The sequence below is a fragment of the Procambarus clarkii genome, chromosome 70 (assembly GCF_040958095.1).
Source record: "Procambarus clarkii isolate CNS0578487 chromosome 70, FALCON_Pclarkii_2.0, whole genome shotgun sequence".
In the NCBI taxonomy this organism is placed as follows: Eukaryota; Metazoa; Arthropoda; class Malacostraca; order Decapoda; family Cambaridae; genus Procambarus; species Procambarus clarkii.
Genome location: NC_091219.1, coordinates 19808657 through 19833521, shown reverse-complemented (window position 1 = coordinate 19833521; position 24865 = coordinate 19808657). Strand labels below are relative to the sequence as shown.

Here is a 24865-nt window from a genome sequence, read left to right as displayed (position 1 = left end):
TAATTTCTAAAGATGCAAGACTATACATGTGGGGCATAACAGTGTATATCATTACTACCAACTCAACATTACGTTGCAGCAGATTCATCTCCAAAGGTTGACAGGAATATTAACAATGCATTTGGAGCGAGTATATTATTGGGATAATCTACTCGCTACAAATGCATTCAAAATGAATTACAGGAAAAATAGGCAGATGGATCTACAATTTCCTGACTAACAGAACCCAATGTGTAATAGTCAACAAAATAAAATCCGGATCATCAACATAAAGAGCTCAGTCCCCCCAGGGTACTGTGCTTGCTCCAGTAATTTTTCTCATCCTCATATCGGACATAGACAAGGACACAACCTATAGTACTGTATCATCCTTTGCAGATGACACTAGGATTTTTTAAAAGAGTAGACAACAGAGGACACAGGAAACCTCCAATCATATGTAAATCAGGTCTATCTATGGGCTACAGAAAGTAGTATGGTGTTTAACGATGATAAGTTCCAGCTCAAGCACTACGGAAAAAAATGAAAATATAATAACCATGTACAAAATGCTGTCAAGTCATAACATAGAATGGAAAGGCAATGTAAAGGATTTGGGTGTACTGATGTTGGAAGACCTTACATTTAAAGAACACAATAAAGTAGCTGTCTCAACTGCAAGAAAAATGACAGGTTGGATAACAAGAACCTTTCACACTAGAGATGCTATACCGATGATACTTTCAAGATGTTAGTGCTTTCCAGAGTGGAATACTGCTGCATAATGACAGCCTTTTTCAAAGCTGGAGAAATTGCTGACCTGGAGAGCATGCAGAGATTCTTTACTGCTAGAATCCACTCAGTAAAACATCTAAACTATTGGGACCAACTAAAGAGCCTAAATCTGTATTCTCTTGAGCGCAGGTGGGAGAGATACATAATAATTTATGCATGGAAAATAGTAGAGGGGCTGGTCCCAAACCTGCACACAGAAATAACAGCACATGAGACCAGAAGGCACGACAGGATGTGCAGAATACTCCCGTTGAGCAGAGGTGCAACAAGTACTCTGAGAGAGAACTCTATCAACATCAGAGGCCCGAGACTGTTTAACACGCTTCCACTACACGTAAGGGGCATAACTGACTGACCCTTCACAGTGTTCAAAAGAGAACTTGACAAACACTTCCAAAGGATACCTGATCAACCAGGCTGTGACTCATACATCAGGCTTTGAGCAGCCGCGTCCAACAGCCCGGTTGACCAGTCCAGCAACATGGAAGCCTGGTCAATGACCAGGCCTCTAAGTCCCGGAATCACCTCAAGGTAACCTCAAGGTAGGTAAGGCAACCATCCATCCATCCATCTAGTGCCTGCTATCAGAATAATAACTAACTCTGCTTTCAGACAACACTCAGCTCCCTTCTTTAAATCCCTAAACTTGCTAAATATTAACTCCCTCCACACATTCTCTTGTGTCAACTATATTTACAAAAACCCTGTTCTTAAATGCAAACCATGCTCTGAAACTCTCCCTGGACTGATGTAATAGGACCCATTATCACCACACCAGAAATAAATATCTCTTTGATATCCCCAGGGTCAAACTTAATCTGTGTAAACACTCTATGCAAATTAAGGGACCTAGTCTATGGAACTCGCTCCCTAGTGAATTGAAAAACTGTAAAACTTTTGCCTTATTTAAAAGCAAAACCAAAAGTACCTAATTTCATCTTCTTAGTTTCCTACACTGAGCTTTAAATTTGCTCTGTACCTAGTGTTACCCAATCTCCTAATTTTTATGTAGTATCAAACAACCTTATCATTGTGTTCATTGCTGTCTTCTTTTATGTGCTAGCCATATGCTGTATTGTGACTACCAATTTTTGTCAACTACCATTCAAGCTTTCTTTGCAATCAGTCTTAGCTACCTATGTGCTTTAATATACTGTACCTACAATTTTCTCTCATCTTCTTTTTTTCATTCCATGTAACTGTTATCATTTTTTTGTCTATAAATTTTGCAAGTATTTACCTACTTAAAATTTTCTTAGATTAAGGACCTGCCCGAAACGCTGCGCGTACTAGTGGCTTTACAAGACTGTAATTACCATATTATGTATCCTCACATTCCCAATGTACCTTCTTGTATATGCATAAATAAATAAATAAATAAATAAATAATTAAATAAATAAAAGGTGGCACGTGCATGAATAGCCCGTAAGTGGTGGCCCTTTTGAGTCATTACCAGTATCAAGAGCTGATACTGGAGATCTGTGGAGGTGCGACTGCACCCTGCGTGACGGGAGATGTCTCCTGTTCAATGTGTCCAATTGCTTGACGGTTGATGAAGATTAAGCCACCCAAAAGGTGGCACGGGCACGAATAGCCCATAAGTGGTGGCCTTTTTGAGCCATTACCAGTATCAATAGATGATACTGGAGATCTGTGGAGGTGCGAATGCACCCTGCGTGACGGCAGATGTCTCCTTTGTTAATGTGTTAAGATGAAGATTAAGCCACCCAAAAGGTGGCACGGGCATAAATAGCCCGTAAGTGGTGGCCCTTTTGAGCCATAACCAGTATCAATAGATGATACTGGAGATTTGTGGAGGTGCGACTGCACCCTGCGTGACGGGAAATGTCTCCCTTTGCTATTCGATTGATGATTGATGAAGATTAAGCCACCCAAAAGGTGGCACGGGCATGAATAACCCGCAAGTGGTGGCCCTTTTGAGCCATTACCAGTATCAAGAGCTGATACTGGAGATCTGTGGAGGTGCGACTGCACTCTGCGTGACGGGAGGTGTCTCCCGTGGCACACTGTGAAGTTATTATTCGATTGATGAAGATTAAGCCACCCAAGAGGTGGCACGGGCATGAATAGCCCGTAAGTGGTACAAATTTTTTTCCTCAGTATTCTGAGTTTGCATTTAACCATCAAGCTGTTATCGCAGGGGAGGATACTGTTTCATAGTCCTTTATGAGGGTGTCCAGCTGCTGAACACCTTTGTTGACCAGGAGAGTGGCTGTGTTGATGGCTTCAGGGGGGTCCGTCTAATTACCACAAGCTACCACAAGCTACACAAGCTTCAGAAAGCTTCCTGGCAATACATTAGTAATGAATAAATATGATATGTTAAGTTAGGCTGACCTAACCTGACCTGACCTAACCTAACCTAACCTAACCTAACCTAACCTATCCTAACCTATCCTAACCTAACCTATCTTAACTAAACCAAACCTAACCTAACCTAACCGAAGCTTGGATCGTCGACTTGATTTGGCGTCACCAGCTTTTTATTTTCGTCTAATTTCTTTATAAAAAGATACTTTTTCAGATTAAAATTATGTTTTTTCGTGTTGTACATTCAGCACCAACATTATAATGAGTAAATATATCATATTATTCATTACTAACGTATTGCCAGGAAGCTTTCTGAAGCTTGTGTAGCTTGTGGTAATTAGACGGACCGGAGGTGGGGTCCCTCGATTGTTTCAAACGTGAGTTGGACATGCATATGAGTGTGATTGGGTGGTTATAAATAATGTAGGAGCTGCCTCGTATGGGCCAATAGGCATTCTGCAGTTACCTTGTTCTTATGTTAGCCACTGCTCATAGTAATTTTACTGTAACAAAATAAATTACAAAAAAAAACTCAAGTGCCATGCATTTATTCAGACGAGAACAACAGCGAACACAAACCAGCGCATATGTTCCGAACCTTAATGGAATCTGACCCATATATCAATCAGGTCAACCCATGTGTTGCGTTTCCAAAAGGGTCGCCCATGTTAGAATCGGTGAACGCCCTAGTAATATTGTTGAAAACATCTTAATAACTTATTAAACCAAAGGTCTTTTTATGTCAGAAGAACGGCAGAAACTGTATCTATATATGAAAACTCTTTTAGGACAAAATTTAAAGTAAAACTAAAGATATTTGTAGTTGTATAAAAGTTGCATTTTTCATCGGTCGTAGAGCCGGAAATCCGCAATATTCATCTCAGAACAATGCTTATTTCACGCAGAATCGTTAATAAACGTAAGATTTTTATACGTCTCAAGAAAGATAGAAACATAATCTTCATTTTAAATGCCTTACCATGGGCATATTTGTATTTAAAGCGAAGATACGTGTAATTTTCTAATCGGCGAGCTCCGATCCCGCACAGATCGAGCAACGGAGTAACTCTCTCTCAGAACAATGCTTATTTCACGTAAATTCGTTAATAAACGCAAATGTTTTTATATGTGTTGAGAAAGATAGAAATATAAGCTTCATTTTAAATACTTTACCATAGATATATATAAAGTTCTAATGAAGATACATGTGTTTTAATAATCGCCGAGCTCCGACCCCGCACAGACTGATCGACAGAGCAACTCTCTCTCAGAACAATGCTTATTTCACGTAAATTCATTAATAAACACATATGTTTTATGTCTCAAGAAAGATAGAAATATAAGCTTCATTTTAAATACTTTAACATAGACATATATAAAGCTCAAGTGAAGATACATACGTTTTTATAGTGGCATTCAGTAGCTTGTCGGTCATGGAATGCAGAAGCCTACGCACTTGCCAATATAGTGTGTAATTAACAAAGATACGCTTACAAAGCCTAAAATATTATATGCCTTCAGAAAGACAGAGATATGCTCGTTATTGTGAGTGCACCAAAGGAAATATATCTTGTTGGAGGACAAAGATATATCAGTTCTAAAATAAGTTTCGACTCTCGCTCGGGCGAGAGATAGCGCGACTCTCGCCCCATCTATTGGAGATTCTGTTCACCTAATGACCCAAAGCTACTCAAAGCCTCCTAGCATTACTTAAATAATGAAGAAATATGGTATATTTATTCACTATAATGTTGGTGCTTAATGCAGAACACGAGAAAACATATATTTACTATAAAATAATATACTTCCATTATGAAATAAGTAAATATGTGGCCTCATAGGAAGTCAACGGTCCAGGTGTCAATGTTGTGGAGCGACTTATCCAAGATATATTGTTGTCTGGAAAGTGTTTGTTGGCATATCAACCTTCTGTACACAGTGATCCAGTCGTCGCACTTCTCTCCTTAAATGATCGCAAATTTAGTTTATTATATTAACAAGTAGAATACGTATTTCTAATAATATCTAACATAACTAGCCAGAAAATATTTAAGACTTATTGAAAAATACATGTCTGGAAGTTAAATCGACTTCATAGAACAATAGTGTTGGTCTATACTAATCGTTATTCGTTAGTATGCGTTCGCTACTTAAAACATTTACTGTACTGATGTAAAATCTCCCATGTCTCTTTGCACATGGAACACCGAACCTTACACACTCTCTGATATATTGTTTAATTAATAGAGATTCACTAATAAAGCTTATAATTGTATATGTTATCAAAAAGGCATAGATAAAGTCGTTCTTACGTTTTAGTCACAGAGATTAGATATTAGTAAAGTAAAGTTAATTTTATTCAGGAAAGTACATAAATAGTCGATTTACAAACATAATATTGAATTTATAGATAGAGCTAGTACATACAATACCTAAAGCCACTAGTACGCATAGTGTTTCGGGCATATTATTGAGAGAGGAAAGATATTTATATTTAAACATTTTTTTTTTTTACCGACGCTCTCCCTATTGATGAGAACTACAACCCAATGAAGATAAATGTTAATTTTATGTAGATACTGTAATAAACGAAAGTTTTTAATGTCATCAGAGAAGCAGAAATATAGGCATATTTTAAATCCCTTGTCACCTTGTCATAAATATAACTGAAGTGAAAGCAAAGATATATGCATTTTGATAGTTACAAAGACAGCTCTTTAACACGGGTGGAACACGAACAAGGGGAACTTAGTACCCAAATGAGCCACAGAGATATTAGAAAGAATTTTTTCAGTGTCAGAGTAGTTAACAAATGGAATGTATTAAGCAGTGATGTGGTGGAGGCTGACTCCATTACACAATTTCAAATGTAGATGTGATAGAGCCCAATAGGCTCGAGGAACCTGTACACCTGTTGATTGACGGTTGAGAGTCGGGACCAAAGAACCAAAGCTCAACCCCTGCAAGCACAAATTAGGTGAGTACAACTAGGTGAATACAGCTGAGGGGGCGGGACCAAACAGCTGAAGCTCAATTCCCTACGCATAACTAGGCGAGTCCATAGGAATTACCGTTTGTCCTGGCGCCATCTATGTTTTGACAGCAGTACTACTAATGTTCCCACGTTATGTGATGATCGCTATACGGGTGTTAGGGTCAGTTGCTCTTCTATATATGTTTATGGACAACGTAGGTGATTTGAGGCAATTTGCGGCCTAGAGTGAAATAGTATCCACGCGGTGAGTGATGGAGGAGGATATATACTGCTGTGTACTCGACAAGCTGGGTGAGAGGGTAAGTTATATCGAACAATTATGGGGAATAGATGGGTTATTTTAAGCTTAGAATGTCAGGTAACCGGTAACTACACAGATGGGGTAGTGTTTTTTTTAAGTCTTTATTTACTAAAGTGGAACATTACATTATAGCCTTTAGCTGAAGAAGTCTACTGGTGGGGGAAGTAGACGGGTTTTATGAAAGTATTTTACCTAAATATTTGTATTTGGTTAACTAGTTCAGCCGTTACCAGGGAGGGTGTTCCTTTAATCTAATCTAAAAATTCTAGCCGGACAAAGTGATTAAATAAAGAAATTGAATAGAACGAAGTGGTTTGCCAGGGTGCTTAACATTTAGTTTAGTTCACTTACTATGCAGTCCATGCTTAAAGAATGCAAGTTTATCATATTGAATTTACCGTAGTTTTACTGCATTTAATATACCGTTTTTTATCCCTATTTAATTATGTCGGGTAAAGGCCGGTCGTGGAAAGTTCCTAATATAGCAAGTTTTAAAGGAAAAGTTTGAGTTAACTTTAACGCTTAAGTTAGTGACCAATTAGCTTAGTCTATTGTGAGGAAAGTTACTAGAATCTAACATTGCAAGTGCCATTTCTCTACTCTTTTTGAGAAACATGACTAGATACATGAATCGCATAGTTTTATTACTAAATGTTCATGGATTAGGTTGCATAGTTGAGGAAATGGTAAGATTTGTGATTTTGTGTACCTTGACTTCAGCAGAGATTTTGATAGTGGCGCAAAATTGATAGGGGCTCGGATCATTGAGAATGCTGACTGAAGTTGATTAGGTCATGGCTATACCAAAGGAAATTAGTATAAGTTGGGAGAAGTGTTGTAAGTAGTGCCTAAAAGCTCTCCTTGGACTTCGGTTATTCGCAAGATTATGGTTTTGACTGCAATGGTTGCAGAATTGGCAAATAAAAAATACCGATGCCCTATATAGTTTCGAAATGGTTAAGACTACCAGATGTAGTTTATTGCTGACAAATGTAAGGTTTGGGGGCTAGGTAAAGATGAGATGGATGTTGTAGATTAAGAGTATTAAATTTTTTTGCAGGTGGTAAATTCTCCCCTAGCTGGCACTGCTCTCCAGCCTGGGATGTTGATTGGTTAGTCTTCAACTGCCTCCCAACATGGTAGTGAGGTCCTGAGCTGACGTGCAGTGAGGAACGTGGAAAGCTTCCTGAATTGGCACATGGTATGCCTCCCTTTCAAACCAGCAGCTGGCACAAATGTTCCAGCTAACATCAGAATAGTGGATGAAGCCCACACTAAAATGTAAGTGGTACAGTAAATACCCCCCCCCCCCCTCCCTTTTGACACTGAACAGTTGGGAGGAAGGGGGGGGGGGGGAGAAAGTGTGGCTTATAGTTCTATTGCTACAGAATCTTTTGCCATAAGCCAGTGGCAGTGCCTATTGGCACTTGCTATTCAGAATCTCCCCCTTACATAGTTAATTAAAAACAATCAATCTGCTGTATGGTGTCTATTAACCTTTGTTTAAATTACTAATCGAGCTGTCAATGTAATCAGAGCTTTAATATAATATGCTTTAATATACCTACTTATCTCTCTTGTCTCATTTTCTCTTGTAATGTATCTTTATCATTTATCAATTCTGATTGAAATTACCTACTTAAAATAATCTGCTAGATTAAGGACCTGGCCGAAACGCTGTGCGTACTAGTGGCTTTACAAGAATGTAAATACTGTACTATCCAATGTATTCTCACAAACCCAATGTACCTTCTTGTATATATATACATAAAATAAATTTAAAAAAAAAAAAAAAATAAATGCTGTAGACAAGCTTAACTTTTGAAGGAGGCAACATTTTCGTTGCCATCAAAGCACATCAAAGATGCTCTGAGCTAACTTCCCCTAGTCATTAGTGAATGGTGGCCAGTAACTCTCTAGTAGGAACTTTACTGCCATTAGAAAGCATGCAGAAAGTGTGCACTTCTGCTGTATCTGCCAGTTTGCTAGAAATTGAAATTGGCATACTTGCTCAGCAACTACTTGCCCTCTTGTACCATGTTACTCAACCATAACATAACCACCACACCACACATTCTTCTAAAATAACATCCCATATGATAAACTTCTGCTTTTAATAAATATTTTTAACTTTAATATTAGTTGGCTTGCATGGTGTGTTAATCATTCATTTGGCAGAACTGTAGCTAAATTGTTCCCAAAACATTTAATCCATTAACAGTACTGGATCAGGTTCATGAAGAAATTTATTATAAAGACCAAGTGTGGTCATAAGTGCTGCAGATGGGGGAGATAGAACATGGCGTTGTATAGTTGCTAGTGTAAAAATATTACTAAATTTAGTAAAATCACATTGTCTTGGTAGTATAGTTGGGTTAATTATGAATTTTCAGACTAAAAAGCTTGGTACATAATTCAACAGAATAAATTTGTCCCCCCTAGTAGTAAGCAGTGGTTGCAAAAGAATAATAATTTGTATATATATTTTGTATTGCTTTTATTAAAATGTTATACATGGTTGTTAAATTAGTTTTTTTGCAATGTTCCAGAAAAATGTTCATGACTAAAGTTGTTGGAAAATAAAATTTGTATAGGATGTTAGACTTGAAATGACTATAGCTTTGTTTGTAATTAAAGATGGGACAAAAAGATACTTAGTGTGCCATTTAAAACGGCAACTGTTAAACTGGTGGTACAGGTATGAACAAATAACATCGCTATGCAAGTAACTTTTTAGTAATATTTACTGTTCACATTACAGGTTGTGGAAGGTCCTGGCAACAAAGAGCTGCAGGAAAATACTTGCAGATCTACAGTAAGTAGTGTTGTGTACATTGGAATTAGAGGGTAGAAGTTGAATTGCTAAAAACCTATTAAATATTAGGGTATGGAAGTCTAGGCTTAGGCTAGTGGGTACCATATCTGAAAGTTTAGTCCTTTCAGGAATGTATTGAATAGAATGGTATGTTGAAATTGTGAAAATTGTAATGTGGGGCATTAGATCTTAAACAGCATAGTTGAGGGTGTTTTATTATTAATTTTAATGAAATATAAATTGTTTAGTTAACATTAAATGATTGTTAAATAAGCTTTAATCTATAAATGTATAACACTGTTAAGGGTAATCGTGAGTCAAATAAAGTTAATGGCAGGAAATGTTTTGTTTTAAGTGATGGTATTTTTCCCTTGAAAGTAAAAAAAAATTGTTTACTTTAGCTTGGTTTTAAATTTATATAGTTTTCCAGAATGTGGTTTGGAAAGTCCAGAAGTCCCTCTTCCAACTGACAGAATCAGGTGAGTTGTAGTAAAGGTTCATCTGAATAGATTTGCATAAGTAAAAAAAATGGTAATAACTTAAACAATATAGCATTGGCTAAAGATAAATGTAAATTGCCATTGAAGTGCAGTTGTGGATAGTTTCTCAAATGACATTTACTGAAACTTGGCAAATTGATGCCATATATATTTATTGCTAAATTAGATCTTTACTACTGCTACTAGAATATGTAGGAAAGGTAAATTCCTTAAAGAAATTTTTTCCATCAGAATTTGTAAAGTACTGAATGCTAATTTGAAAAGTAAAGCAAGATTGGCTTTAAATCTGAAATATTTAATATTCAGGTGAAAGTGATTATGATGCATGGACTGGCTTGGAGTGAGGCTCCTTTACTCTGCAAAAGGAAATCTACAAAAGTTGGTGAGTTTGAATTTGATGTTTTAGCTATATCAATGACCTAATCTTAATTCTCTTATCTAGTCCATTTATAGGTGTGTAACCATGTCCTACTGTTACAACCCACAGGGGATGATGCAGTTTGTACTGATCCTACCCCATTTCATAAAAGGGGACCAGGCAGTCCTGCAGACTTCCCTGGCTTGGCTTTTTCAGAGCTTTGCTCTACTACCCATCTACTAGATGGACTAGATTTGCATAGGTTTAGGGACCCTTAACAATGGTTACATTGTTAATCTTCACAGGGCTTGTTTGCTGAATGGGTGGATGCATCTAAAACTTTAGTGTCTGGCATGCATTGTACAGTGCTTTCAGTAAAGCATATGTACAATGTGTTGATGGCACTAAAGTGGTGGATGTACTGCACCCATTCAGGGAACAAGCTCTGCAATAACACCAGAGTAAGGGATAGGCCTTGCTGAGCCTATCTTAAAAGATAGGCTGTTAGGATTTTTGGGCTTATTATTAGGCATTGGTGATAATAAAAGTAGTGTCCCTGTTTAATGTTTATTTTTCTTTTACAGGTGAATGTCTCTGGAGTTGTCTTGGCCTTTTGGATCTTCTGTTCATCTAGGAGCATCTGTCCCACAACCTGAAACAGTAATTAGATGTATTATAAATACTATCTGTAAAACGTATTAAATAAAACTATTTTAATGAATACTTTATATACCTTATCCTGAAATTATGCTGGAAATTATTTACTACTAATGATGCAATGTTTACACATCTGAAATTTTGTTTACTTTGAAAATAAATACTTGGTAAAATTTACACCTATTGTAACTTGTTACATAAGTGCATGCAAAATGCATTGAAAAGATGTAAGAGTGGACTACCTATTCAATTTACATAAACTAACAAATATTGCAAATTAGTCTAAAATATTAAAGTGGAAGAAACTTTAGTCAATATTTTAGTTTTCATATTTGAAAGTAAATTTAAAGCTATGCAACACCTAAACTTTGTACAAATTATAATTAATTTAACTAAAGATCATTGTTAAATTTACAAAACATTAGAAAAGTGACACTGAAGCATCTATACAACATGGTTTTCACAGTCTTTGGTAACTTAAATTTAATCAAAGCTCTTAAATGATTTGTCTACCAAACTTCAGATATTCTGAAATATTTTACCTAGATTAAAACCAATATTGTTTGAAAGGGCAAAACAGATTACTGTCAATTAGTTTGACCTAACATCTGAAGGAATGGAATTTTTTTTGTAAAACTTTGTTTGCTAAAAACAAACCCTGCCTAAAGAACCTGCTCATTTTTTTTAGAAATGGTAATTGCAACATTACCAAAGGCCATTGTTTTAATAGTCAACGTACCAAATGAAAGACCATGAAGCAACAAACATACATGGTAGAAAGGACAAAAGAATGGTTATGAGGACCCTTTCATTTGTTAAAGAAATAACTGGGGAAAAATGCTGTCATACCACAAGGGGTCTTAACCCTTGTCATATACATCACTGACATTAATCTAAATATTACCAACCACAAAAATTGCTGATAACATGTTATAAAGAATATAATATTGAGGCCTTAATGCAGATCTCTAACTCTACAAATAGTAACAAGACTGGCAATTTCTTAATATAAAACGGAAAAAATCCAAGACCTTGCACGTGAGCCAGAACAATCCATATCACAACTACCACATTAAAATGAAACAACAATGAAGGTAAGGTAATTACCAAAAGAAGGCACCAAAGTGCGAAATAATCAGAGGGCGCTAAATATCACCAAGAATGCCAATACGAGAACAAAAACGCATAAGGCAAACGATATCAAAAGTATCCGATTCACCTAGAATTCTATCGAGGGACAAGTGACTGCGAGGGACGGTCGGAAAGCAAGACACGCTCGTCCTGGAAGTCAGGACATTCAACAAGGATATGCACAACTGTAAGAGGGACAACGCAATTCGGACAATAAGGAGCAGGGCGGCGCTCCATTAAGTGACCGTGGGTTAAGCGGGTATGACCAACCCACAGCCGTGCCAAAGCAGTGTCCCACCGCCGGTTACGGTGGTAGGAGGAAGGCCACGGGGACACACTAAGTTTGAGAGTACGCAGCTTGTTACCAACCACAGAGGACCAACAACCCTGCCAACGGGGAAGAATGAATAACAGGATAAAAGTCAGAATAAGGAATACCTTTACGGGAGATGGGACAAGAACGGATAGCTTCCTTATCGGCAGCATCCGCACGCTCATTGAAACACCAATATGGCTGGGAACCCAGCAAAACTCTACTGATTTAATTTTACTAGAAATAAGAAACAGCCAATGTTGAATCTCAATGACCACCGGATGGACAGGATTAAAGGACCCTAGAGCCATGAGGGCACTACGAGAATCAACTACAACCACAAAGGAGGAATGAGAAAGCAAGAGACGAAGAGCATAGAGAATAGCATAAAGTTCTGCCGTAAAGACGCTAGCCTCCGAAGGGAGGCGACACATGTAAGTACGGTCAGGAAAACAACAGAGTAGCCCACACCATCCGCAGACTTAGACCCATCAGGGAAGATGGAAATAGAGTGGGAGTGCGAAGAAAAGTGCTCAAGGAAGAGGCTTTTCAGAATTGTAGGAGGGGTAAAGGCTTTAGTAATACAAGTCAAGGACGTAGAAAACTTGGGAAGGGGGACTCTCCACGGAGGTAATGAAGGAAAAATACGAGGAGAAACATTACAAATATGAACAGAAAGAGAATCCTGTAAGCGAGATAACTGGACAGAAAGTGGGAGACAATGAAGAGGAACAGGAACCACAGGAGGAGGAAAAGTCAATGCACGACAGAGGCGAGAGGAAGGATGTTGGAAGGACCGCGCAAGATAGCGAAGACAATAGCGATCACGGCAGTCCTGAAGAGAGAGAAAGCCAGTGTCAACATACAAACGAAAGCCACCAGGGCCGAGACGCAACCCAGTATGGTGCAAAGCATCAAGATGGCAAAGAGTAGAAGGAGAAGCAGAAGAGTATGCAGGGCAACCATAATTGAGTTTAGACAGGACGAGAGAGGAGTGCAAATAGAGGAGCGTGCGCCTATCCGCTCCCCAAGAAGTATGGGACAAAACCTTAAGGAGGTTAAGGGCCTTAGAGCATTCAACTCGGAGGCAAGAGATATGGGCTGACCAAGACAAACGAGTGTCAAAGACTAACCCCAAAAGCTTCGCGGAATCCCTGTACACAATGAGATGACCATAAAGCAACAACAATGAAGTAAAGGTCCTTTCACTAAGAATCTATCATTCACTGAAAGTTGCTGCAGTTAAAAATAAAAGAAAATACAAGTCCCTAGAAATAAACAAGCAACCTTTTTGACTAAGGAAAAGAAGGTAGTTATTCTACTGTATAAATCTAAGTATTCACTTAGATAACTGTATCCAAGCATAGAGGTCCCCCCCCCCCCCATCCCTTTCAGAAAAACATCTACTTTCGAAAAAGTTTAACATTGGCCAACAAAAATGATTCCAGAACTAAATTGCCTAATACCAGGAACAACTGAGAGCCATGACAAACACTGCAACCCTCTCCTACCCCCAAGTCTTATGCTATTTATGATCCAAGGTAATTTGAGATACTATACTGTACTTCCTACAGACGAGTCTAGTGAAAGGGTGATCTCCTGGCGATTAAATTGAAGCACGATACACGTGTCAACGAACATCAGTCAGCCCACTTGTCAGCACAGTGGATAACTAATGACATCATAATCTGCAGTGTTGTATGCCTCCCTGTGGCCATTTAAATCAATAAAACACAGGGTTGTGGCAATGTTTACAGCATAAAGCAAGGTATAGAGGAATCCTGGAATGCCATGTAATGTGTAGTCCTTGAATGTGCTTTAGGCAACCAAATTGAATAACAACATTTCTGGTGTTCGGCTATATAATCCGAGTTTCTCATTCGGTATAATGTTTTAAACCTAAATAGGAATTCACTTTAAATAATAATAATAATAATAATAATTTGTATTTAGGTAATGTACATACATAAAGAGATTTTACAAAGTTTGTTGGCTTTATAGATAGAGCTAGTACATACAATGCCTAAAGCCACTATTACGCAAAGCGTTTCGGGCAGGAGGTCAATTTATTTGGAAAGTGCTAACCAGATTCCAAATTACTCAGCTCTGAAAGTACTACAAGGCAAGTTTAACCGAATGAGTGTTTGCCTATCCATACCCCCATGAGGTATGTGACAACACTGAATAAAGAAAGGGTCTTTGAGCATTCACCGTGCAGGTATTTGACATGACCAATATAGCCAAGGGTTAAAGATCATTCTAAGCAGTTCTGCACAATCCATATACTATCAATTAATATAATTGTACAATGGTGCTTGGTGGATGATATTTCCTATTAAAACTCATTGGACAACTGTTTGTATTAGACATTTTAAACCTACAAATGGTAGCCCTAGATATCGCACTACAGTATTAATTACAAGATGAACAATGTAAAATCAATACCACAACAGCAAAGGATGACGGCTTTTCAACAACCGACAAACACGCAGGTCTAACACCAGCCATCCCGAGAGAGGACGTCCCAAGCATGTACACCCCACAACTTTACATCACCTTTGCTACCTCACGCGACCACGCAACAGCATGAGGATGCCATACTCCCAAACCAACTCCATGCACTTTGAGGCTTTAACAACTCAACATTTAAAAAGTTGATTTAAAAAATCAAACACCTGAATTTTTCCCTAATTAAATTTACTAGGGAAATGCACACCAAGCCATGAAACTTACAATGAAGATGAACAAACTACACACAACTGTCACCAAACTTCCACATACCACCCCCCTCTCACTCCTGCCCTCCCTCCTTAGGTGCTCTGATTGGCTGAGCACCTGAGCCACCACCACTCACCTCTTGTTGTGAGAGCCTAAAGCATGTTTGGTTGCACTTTAAAAGTTCCCGAGTGTACTCGCCTAATTGTGAGTACCGCCTGCCCGGTTCACCATTTTGTTTTTCAATCTACCTCAATTTACCCCTTTACAGTCAAATATTATGCAAAATTCTGTTTAAGACTTGTCCCTTCTTAACGTAAATAACTGCTTTGCCCATCTGCAATCTTTCTAGGTGGGTAAAAATGACTCTTGAGGCCAGAAAGGACTTATCAGACGGCGATCATAACAATACGGTACACACACAAAATCACAACCTGATATACACCAAGCAGAAAATCCACTGGAGCTGTGAGATGACGTAAACCCTTGCCCAAGGCACTGGCAGCTGCATACTCTACCACAGTATATTACTGACTTTGTAAAAGTCTTACAACCGGATTTCCCCATAAATCACAGCAAGTTTTGAGGCCCCTCCTTGAGTCAATGTCTTACGTAAGACCTACAAGCACTCAGGTGAAGGCTGAAGCAGTTCAACACCATACGCCCCAACTTCAAATACACAGTTGAGAGGCGGGACCAAAACGTGATTTTCTGTGTGTGCCTGAAGTTGGGGCATACGGTCTTGCTTCACCCTTCACTTTACCCTTCACCGGCGTACTTCAGGGGTTTTATTTAATACTGGGACTGGCTTCAGTAGGGCCTCCAGACTTTCTGTGGCTTCACAAGTGTCACGTGAATCCCCTGCATAGCAGTGGAACTGCCTTTTCCCTTCACCTTCAATGCCTCTGCACTGGAAGTATACATCTACACCAGCCCAGAAGAGTCATCAGTCCTGCCACCTCTCCATACCCCCCAGGGCCTGGCACGGCCTGGTACGACTCAGAGGCAAGCCGGGCGCCACTGCTAACTGGCAGTTTGTCCCCACAAACAAGCAGTTAGCTGCCTTCAACTGACAGTGGTACAGCTCAACACAAAGGCACCGCCAGCCACAACGAGCAGTTTCCTAGTTGACCAGATGTCCACCTCGTGTTGACACTGGATGAGTCATCACCGCCGGACTATATAAAGAGCGCTGCCTCCCTGGAGAGGCAATCTCTCCCTTAGTGCTCTAGGATCACCTTGGTGTCTCTAACCCGTTGTCCACTTCCAGCCAACATCATGTGACTGATGCCATGGTGGTATGGTAGCTGTCTTCAGAACACCAGTATATCTTCATACTTTTATTCATTGCTTATAGTTCATTTTTTGCATTTAAGGTCATACTAACTTGTTCACCTTTGCATTACATGATAGTCAAGTATTGTCATGTATTATTTTTGTTCATTACTATTTCAGTAAATTGTTTAATTATTTATTTGATAATTTTCATTTGTTTCCACCTGCAACTTACACACTGCAAGGCCAATAGCAGCATTTCTTTCATTTATGTGAGGGAGAGCCATACCATCTTGGTTCAGTATAGCTGTGATACCATAACCTGTCACACAAGATATCCAGTTGTAAGACTTTTACCATCAGTGGTGGTAGAGTATGCAACTGGCAATGCCTTTGTTACAGGTTCTCTTCATCTCACAGCCCCAGTGGATTTTCTCACACATTTGAATACATGAAACAACTTTATTTGATACATTCCAAACCAAAGTACTGTACAGTACAGTAATTATCAAACCATCAAATGTGTGGGGTAATCATAGTGCGCTAAATATCACTAACGTCGCCAATACAAGAACAAAAACGCATACGGCGAACAATATCAAAGGTATTGAATTTACCAAGAATTTTATCGAGGGACAATTGACAGTGAGGGATGGTCGGGAAGCAAGACACGTAAGTCCAGGAAGTCAGGACGTGTAGAGACAACGGTTTGGACAATAAGAAGCAGGGCAGCGCTCCATTAAGTGCCCTTGAGTTAAACGTGTATGACCAATATACAACCTCGCCAGAGCCGTTTCCCACCACCGGTTACGGTGGTAGGAGGAAGGCCACGGGAACACACTACTCTTAAGAGCACGCAATTTGTTACCAGTAACAGAAGACCAACAACCCTGACAACGGGCAAGAATGGGGAAATGAATAACTGGGTAAAAGTCATAATAAGGAATACCTTTACGGGAGATGGGACAGGTGCGGATAGCTTCCTTAGCGGCAGTGTCCGCACGCTCATTTAAGAACGCACCAATATGGGTGGGAATCCAGCGAAATTCCACTGTCTTAAATCTACTGGAGATAAGAAACAGCCAATGTGGAATTTCAACTACCAAAGGATGGACTGGATTAAAGGATTCTAGAGCCATGAGGGCACTGCAAGTGTCAACTACAAACACAGAGGAGGATTGACAGCGAGAAAAGAGTTGATGAAGAGCATAGAGAATAGCATAAAGTTCTGCCATGAAGATGCTAGTCTCCGGAGGCAGGAGACACAAAGGTGCAGTCAGGAAAAACAACAGAGTAGCCTACACCGTCTGCAGACTTAAGACCCATTGGTGAAGACGGAAATAGAGTGGAAGTGTGAAGAAAAATGTTCAAGGAAAAGGTGATTTAGAACTGTAGGAGGGGTAAAAGTTTTAGTCATGTGGGTCAAGGCTTACAGAATTTAGGAATGGGGACCCCTCCATAGGGGCAAAGACAGAATGACACGAGGGGAAATATTGGTAACACAGACTGAAAGAGCATTTTGTAAGAGACAACCGTACAGAAAGAGATAGGTGGTGAAGGGGAACAGGAACCACAGGATGGGTAAAGGTCAAGGCATGACATAAGCAAGAGTGAGGGTGCTGTAAGGACCGTGCAAGGTGGAGAAGACAGTAGCAATCATGGCGATCCTGTAGAAACAGGACGCCAGTTTCAACATACAGGCTTAGGGTAGGTGTCGAAGGAAAGGTACCAGAGCTGAGCCGTAACCCAGTATGATGCAGTGTGTCCAGATGGTGAAGGGTAGAAGGAGAAGCAGACGAGTAAACAGGGCCATAATCGAGTTTAGACAGAACGAGAGAGGAATGTAAAGAGAGGAGCAGTGTTGATTAGCTCCCCAAGAAGTATGGGACATGACCTAAAGTTAGTCAAGGGCCTTAGAGCATTCAACTCGGACGTAAAAAATATGGGGCGACAAAGACAAACGAGTGTCAAAGATTAGCCCTAAAAGCTTTAGCAGATTCTTTGTACAAAAGGGGATGACCCCTGTTACCTAACAGTAAATAGGTATCTGGGAGTTAGCTGTTACAGGCTGCTTCCTAGGGGGGTGCGTGTGTGGGAGAAAAAAAAATTTAGTAGTTAACCACTGAACTGCTCTGTCTCCAAATAACACCCTGGTGCACAAGAAATAAATTCTTTCCAAAAATTTTTTTTTTCTTCTTATATTGTTAAAATGCAGAGTCTGATCACGGGGAAACTAAACAAAAAATATTGTATGTGACTTACTTTAGCTGCGATGGAGCTGGGAAGTTGAGCAAATTATGGGCGCTGAGCGTTGGAGCGATGGGGGTCTGTCGGCCCCGCCACCCCGTGCGACGGCAGTTGCTGCGAATAAAATGTTGCGCAATTATTTTGAAGTTTCTCATTCATTTCTTCTTTTTTTTTGCTGTAATATTATTTAAAAGTGTGTAATTTGTGGAATTTATATAATTCAAAGTATAGAACATCGCTATGCTCAAAATTATGGGCCTCATATATGCGACATATTCTACAATCAAACAGTGTTTTTGCTGTTATTACACTATATACACACATTGTATATACCCATCTACGTATGTATTCACCATAACAATCCACTATGTTGGTATGGTGAGCCCAAAAAACATGAGTGAGCTGCCACACCCTGCCAGTCCTCCCTCCCTCCTCCAACACATTACTCGCCAACATTCCTCCTCCCAAAATACTGTTATTGTGTTTATTACACTATTTACACACGTTATGTATAAGTATGTACATGTTTTATTCATGTACATACGTACATACTTGCCATCTCCTCACCTCTCTCTCTTGCCTACTTAATGCTCTTGCTTCCCTCATCTCATCACAATCGACTTTATAATGGTCCAGGACGGATCGAAATGTCGTCGTCTATTCAATTTCCAGTGTGTGGTTTGGTCAACAATGTAATCTTCATGCAAGATCTTATAAAGAAAACCCCTAGAACGAGTTTTGCAGATACGAAAGAGTTTAAGGTGAGTAGGGGTTGGTTTGAGAAATTTTGAAAAAAGACGTGGTATTCATAGTGTTGTGAGGCATGGTGAGGGTGCCAGCTCAGACAAAGTAGGGGCTGAAAGATTTTGTAGATACTGTATTGATGGATATATTCCACAACAAGTGTTTAATTGTGAGGAGACATGGCTATTCTGGAAAAAATTGCCGAAGAGGACATACATTACCCAAGAGGAGACGTCACTGCCCGGACACAAGCTAACTTGGGCTAACTTATGTCAGGATAGGCTAACTCTTGTGCTGTGTGGCGATTTGAAAATTAAACCCTTGCTCATGTATCATTCCGAAAATCCAAGAGTTTTAAAAAATACATAACGTGCAGAAAAACTGTGATGTAGAGTGGTTTGCCCTGCCATCAAAAAATATCTGCAAGAGAAAAGTTTGACACTAAAGGGCCTGGGGCCGGATTTAGGAAGGTACTTACGAAGGTTTTTCCTCTTAGCTAAGAGCGTTTTCCGTCTTAGCGCCTTCGTGGCGGCTACGTCCGTATTCAAAGAGCTAGCCTAAGTGGAAAAACCTTCGTAAGTTCATTCAGGGATTTAAGTGTGGTTTCGACCACTCGTAGCTTTACGTAAACTGGATATAAGTCATTTTTTCTCTACTACATAACACTGGGATCGATTTATGATATTGGAACATGACCAAAATATTATAGCTGGTGAATCTAGTGAAGATGAATCCTTCGTGTTAGTTATATATGCATTCTCTGCTTGAAACTTGAAGTAAATATGTGTTTGATGATAGTAGAATTAGTTTTATAATAGCAAGATATTATACCAGTAGTTATTAAGTAAATAAACACTGGTGAACATGAAATATGAGAGAAGGTGATGAGCCCTGCCTGATGGGATCATTTACTATCACCAAATGCCCCTGTTCACCTAGTAGTAAGGGTGTACCTTAGCTATACATACCCATTTCTAATTTATTTAGTTTGGTTTTATTTTGAAATTAAATCTGGGTGAGACATAAAATAAAAATATGCTGCACAAATGATGTTAGGTAAGGAAAAGGGTAAAAATGTCAAAAACTTTATTCATTGAATACTTAAAGCTATAATTATGACTACTGTATATAGATTATTAAAAAAGAGAGAGGGAAGTAGGAGTCCAAGATCTCTTCCTGTTATACAATTTGGGTGTGGAACAAGTAATTATCAAAAGAAGGCACCATGCCGGGAAGGCTATGTAGCAGTAAGGCAGTGAGGTGAGGCAGCTACTTATTTGAGAAATGCTTATTTTATTTACCTTATAAGCTGAGGCAACTTATTTTATTTGAGGAATACTCAGCTGATTCCTCTACATTTAGCATGGAACAAATTTGTGTCCAAGACCTCTTCCTGTTACTCAATTTGGCTGTGTGTAACCAAACTAGAAGTGCTCTACAAATCAAGGGACCCAGAATGTGGAATGACCTCCCGAATCATGTCAAAGGCTGTACCTCTCTCAACCAGTTTAAGAGTTAAACCAAGTACTGCCTAATTAACTCCATGTAACCTAACTTACCTCCTAAATGTCAACCCATGTCTTGCTATTTTTTAAACAACGCTGTTCACCAACATGTGCAATTGCTGATTTATGCTATGTTAACCCCCCTTTTGTATTTTTTATTCCTTCTTTCAACACAATTTATACCTAATCCCGATTACTATTAAGTTTTAGTCTGTGTTTTTTCCCCCCCACACCTTGCCCGAAATGCTATGAGTATTAGTGGCTTAAGGTATTGTATGTACTAGCTCTGCCTATAAATCCAACATTATGTTTGTAAATCAACTGTATGTACTTTTCCTGAATAAAATGTATTTATTATTTATTTTTTAATCAGTAAGTATTAAAAGAAGGCACCAAGCTGGGAAGGCTATGTAGCACCATTGTGTGTAACAATAAACCAAATTTTTTTTTAACAAATAATGCACCAGCTGTATGGGAAAACAAATCCTGTCAGCTGTAAAAATATTGATGCAGTTATTTAAATGAAAAATATAATGAAAGAAATATTACTGGTTTATTTTTATCCTATCTTTTTGTACTGTACAGTATATCCAAGGAAGTGAAAAATTAAGACAATGCACAATTTAATGAATAATTAGCATGGATTAGCAGTTCAAAAGAAATATGACTTGTATTACATATCAACATGAGATCTTAATGATCCATGGTCAACATGATTTAATAAGGATAATACAGTACTGCATTTGTAATAATACAAACTATAATTTAAAATCTTTATTACTGATTTTTTTTATTAAGAAGATTAGGTATACACAGCAATGTGCTGCTACCCTATTCTATATGGAATATTACACAGTGTAGATAAAAAACTAGCTATAAGTTTATCTAATACTCCCATCTCACAGGATGGTTAGACATACTGTACATGGAATCAATTTAGAAAATACCAGCCTCAATACAAAAAACAAATCAACTCTGACTAAACAACTCTAAGCAATTTTCACAAGAGGTAAGCACTGAATCATGGAAACATTATATTATAATTACTCTTACCAGTTTCTACAAAACTCCTCTCAAACAATGTATTTTTAAACATGTTTAGGTATACACAGCAATGTGCTGCTTCCCTATTCTGTATAAAGGACCACACAGTGTAGATCAAAAACCAGCTACAAGCTCACCCAACATCCTCACCTCACAGGATGGCCAGTCATACATGGAATTAGGTGAGAACAAAATACTTAATGCTGATCTATTAGCCTCCACTGGCAAAATCTGGGTACAGCACAAGAATATCTTCCAATATTCCTGAGTGTATGAAGTAATTACAGAGCTCAAAATACCTCATACCATTTGGTATGAAGTCACTGATAACAGGACAATCACAGATATAGTGTTGGAGAGTATGTTCTCTCAAGTAGGACTGAAAACAGATGTTTTTTTTCCACCAAGAGATCTATAAACCCATGGAACCGCCTACCCGCTGAAGCCGTAAATGCCAAATCCCAGCTAAAAAATATCATTAAGACAATTGGCGGGCCCTTTAACAAGCCGCCGGCTTTCTGTCCTCTTCGAGATCACTAGATAGTTAGTGGCCCTTGGGTAAATTTAGTAAATATATACAATAATTGTCAGCGCATCTTCCGAGCAACAAGGACAGCTACACAGTATCTCTTAGAATTACGTAGGTAAACAACAAATGTAACATATTTGTTTACTACAATGTCGGTGCTGGCTGTAGAAGTTGAAAAAACATTGTTTTACTTCGAAATATACTAATTTTATAAGAAAATTCGACGTAAATAGGAGGCAGTAGAGCTCCGATAACCCAGCGCTAAATCTTCAATAAGAAGAATGTTGCTGCTCTCTGATTGGCCAAACGAAACACAGTAGTGACCTCTATCGGCACGCAGGTGAACCAACAATTTTCTTCCTAAGTATACCTTATTGAATCGCACCTAAGCATCTTCTTAGGGCGCACTTAGGAACCTTCGTAGCAAACCCACTTACGAAGAAATACACAGAGCTTCCTGAATCTAGGTCCTGCTTCTCGACAATGCTCCTGTTCATCCTCCAGACTTGGAGGATGCATTGTTGGGGCCACTTTTTTTTTTTTTAGGGATATTCCTGCATGGGCCCTAAGTTTCTGGCTAATGAACCAATGACATGAAGGAGGAGTTTTCAACCTACCTTGTGTTAGGTGTGCAGGGGTCAATAGGCTGAACATAATGTCAGGAGCAAAGGGGGACGTTTGCCTCTTCAAACACAATTGTGACCATCTTCATCTCTTCGAACTATCCTAAATGCTCTCTTCACCTGTCTGACCAAATTGGGTGTCCAGACCACCTTTGAATCTGAAATTGTAAAATTAATAGTGATTTCAGAATATTCAGTCCATTTATACTAACAAAATTATATACAGTATACTGTAATTGAAATTTTACAGAATGATAAAGGCAATTTAGTAACTTTGTTAAAATGCACATGGGGGAAATACATGAAAATAGGTTAATATGGTTTGTAAGGTTGATGGGAAATGTTTATTACTTTTATGATTTAAAAGATGTATAGCCCTAATACTCCATCCTGGGTGCATTCCACCAGGTAATGACCACAGCAAAAGTTTTCCACGAGGCTCTATTGTCACACAAACTTTTCACATTTTCAAACTTGATTCATCTTTTTCCCCCTCGTTCCAGGGGTTTTCTTTAAAAGGTCTTCATGCAAATGCCTTGGTTTCTCACAAATGATGGCCTCTGAAATGCTATCACCTGCTAACTCTTTGTTGTGTATCCAAATTAATAAAAACTTTTCAACATCCTCAAGTGTTTGTGTTCTTTGTTTCGGGATTGTTGATATGCCTTTTGCCACTGTAACGCTCATAATGTCCTTTTTCTTAGCAAGTATAGTGCATATTGTTGACATAGATTTGTTGTACTGCCTAGCTAGTTTAACAACCTGTGCACCGTTTTGACATTTATGAATGCTCTCTTGTTTTTCCTCTATGGTAAGTAAACCAAGTAAGGCTTCCAGCACTTCCACTAACACGATAACATCATTTATATTTGCCAACATCCAGGGTATAAAAACACGCAAAACCAACAAAGTTCAATTTATAGATGGTCTCCTTCATGAGGCAAATGCAGTGTTTGCAGCCCTAACAGAAACCCACACAAAGGACTACCATGATGGTGAAATATGGATCTCAGAGTACAATCTTTTCAGATGTGATAGGAAACACCGGCTTCAGGGTGGGGTCAGCCTCTACATCAAAGACACACTCATCTGTACTGAGCTGCTAAACACCTCAAATGATATGGTGGAAGTGCTGATAATCAAAATAGAGATTTTAAATGTAGTTATTGTCCTTGTATATAAGTCACCGGAGGCAAACCCTCAGCAGTTTAAAGACCAACTAATGAAAATAGAACACTGCTTGGAAAACCTCACAAATCCAGCTCCGAACATCATCCTGCTTGGGGACTTCAACCTACCGCACCTGAAATGGAAGCACCTGGCTAATACAGTAATATCAGAAAGAATACCAGGAAGTAGCCTAAATGAACAGGCACATGCAAATGACCTGCTACGGATGTGCGACAGGTTTGCCTTAAACCAGCAAATAGTAGAACCAACTAGGAAGGAGAACACGCTGGACCTCATTTTCACTAATAATGATGAATTGATCAGGAACATAATGATTACAAATACCTGTTACTCAGATCACAACTTAATTGAAGTTATGACAACCATGGGGAGTAGACCTTCAAAACCAGTCCAGATTCCCGGTGGAGGAGATTTCAGCAAATTCAACTTCAATAATAAACAGATAAACTGGGAGCAAATAAACCAGGACTTCACAGAAATAAACTGGGAAGAACAGCTAGAAAATGCAAACCTGAACCAGTGCCTGGAAAAAATAAGCTCAGTAGCACTAGAAATATGTTCAAACCGCATACCTCTAAGAAAAAAGAGGAAGAGATGCAGATTGGAACGGGAACGTCGTTCCCTATATAGGCAAAGAAAACGAATCGCGGAACAACTAGTCGCACCCTATCTCAAGAACGGCGAAGAAGGTTAGGTAGAGAAATAGAAACAATTGAACGGAAGCTACAAGAATCATACAAAACCCAGGAGAGGCAAAGAGAGCAAAAGGCCATCAGTGAAATAGAAAGAAATCCGAAATATTTTTTCTCCTATGCA

The 24865-nt window shown here is 38.8% G+C and overlaps 2 long non-coding RNA genes across 3 annotated transcripts in view; one reads left to right on the top strand and one right to left on the bottom strand.

Annotated features, from left to right (window-relative positions):
* Positions 1-6801: 6801 nt before the first annotated feature.
* Positions 6802-10796, top strand: LOC138356052 (uncharacterized). Its single transcript, XR_011224115.1, has 5 exons — positions 6802-7683; positions 9164-9217; positions 9648-9696; positions 10024-10099; positions 10660-10796. It is a non-coding gene; the product is annotated as an uncharacterized lncRNA (long non-coding RNA).
* Positions 10629-24865, bottom strand: part of LOC138356051 (uncharacterized) — a 33875-nt gene continuing 19638 nt past the window's right edge. For both annotated transcript variants that reach the window (XR_011224113.1, XR_011224114.1), the window contains 3 exons: positions 22853-23016; positions 18429-18527; positions 10629-10727 (listed from right to left, as the gene is read on the bottom strand). This is a non-coding gene — a long non-coding RNA (uncharacterized lncRNA). The remainder of the gene's footprint in view (positions 10728-18428; positions 18528-22852; positions 23017-24865) is intronic.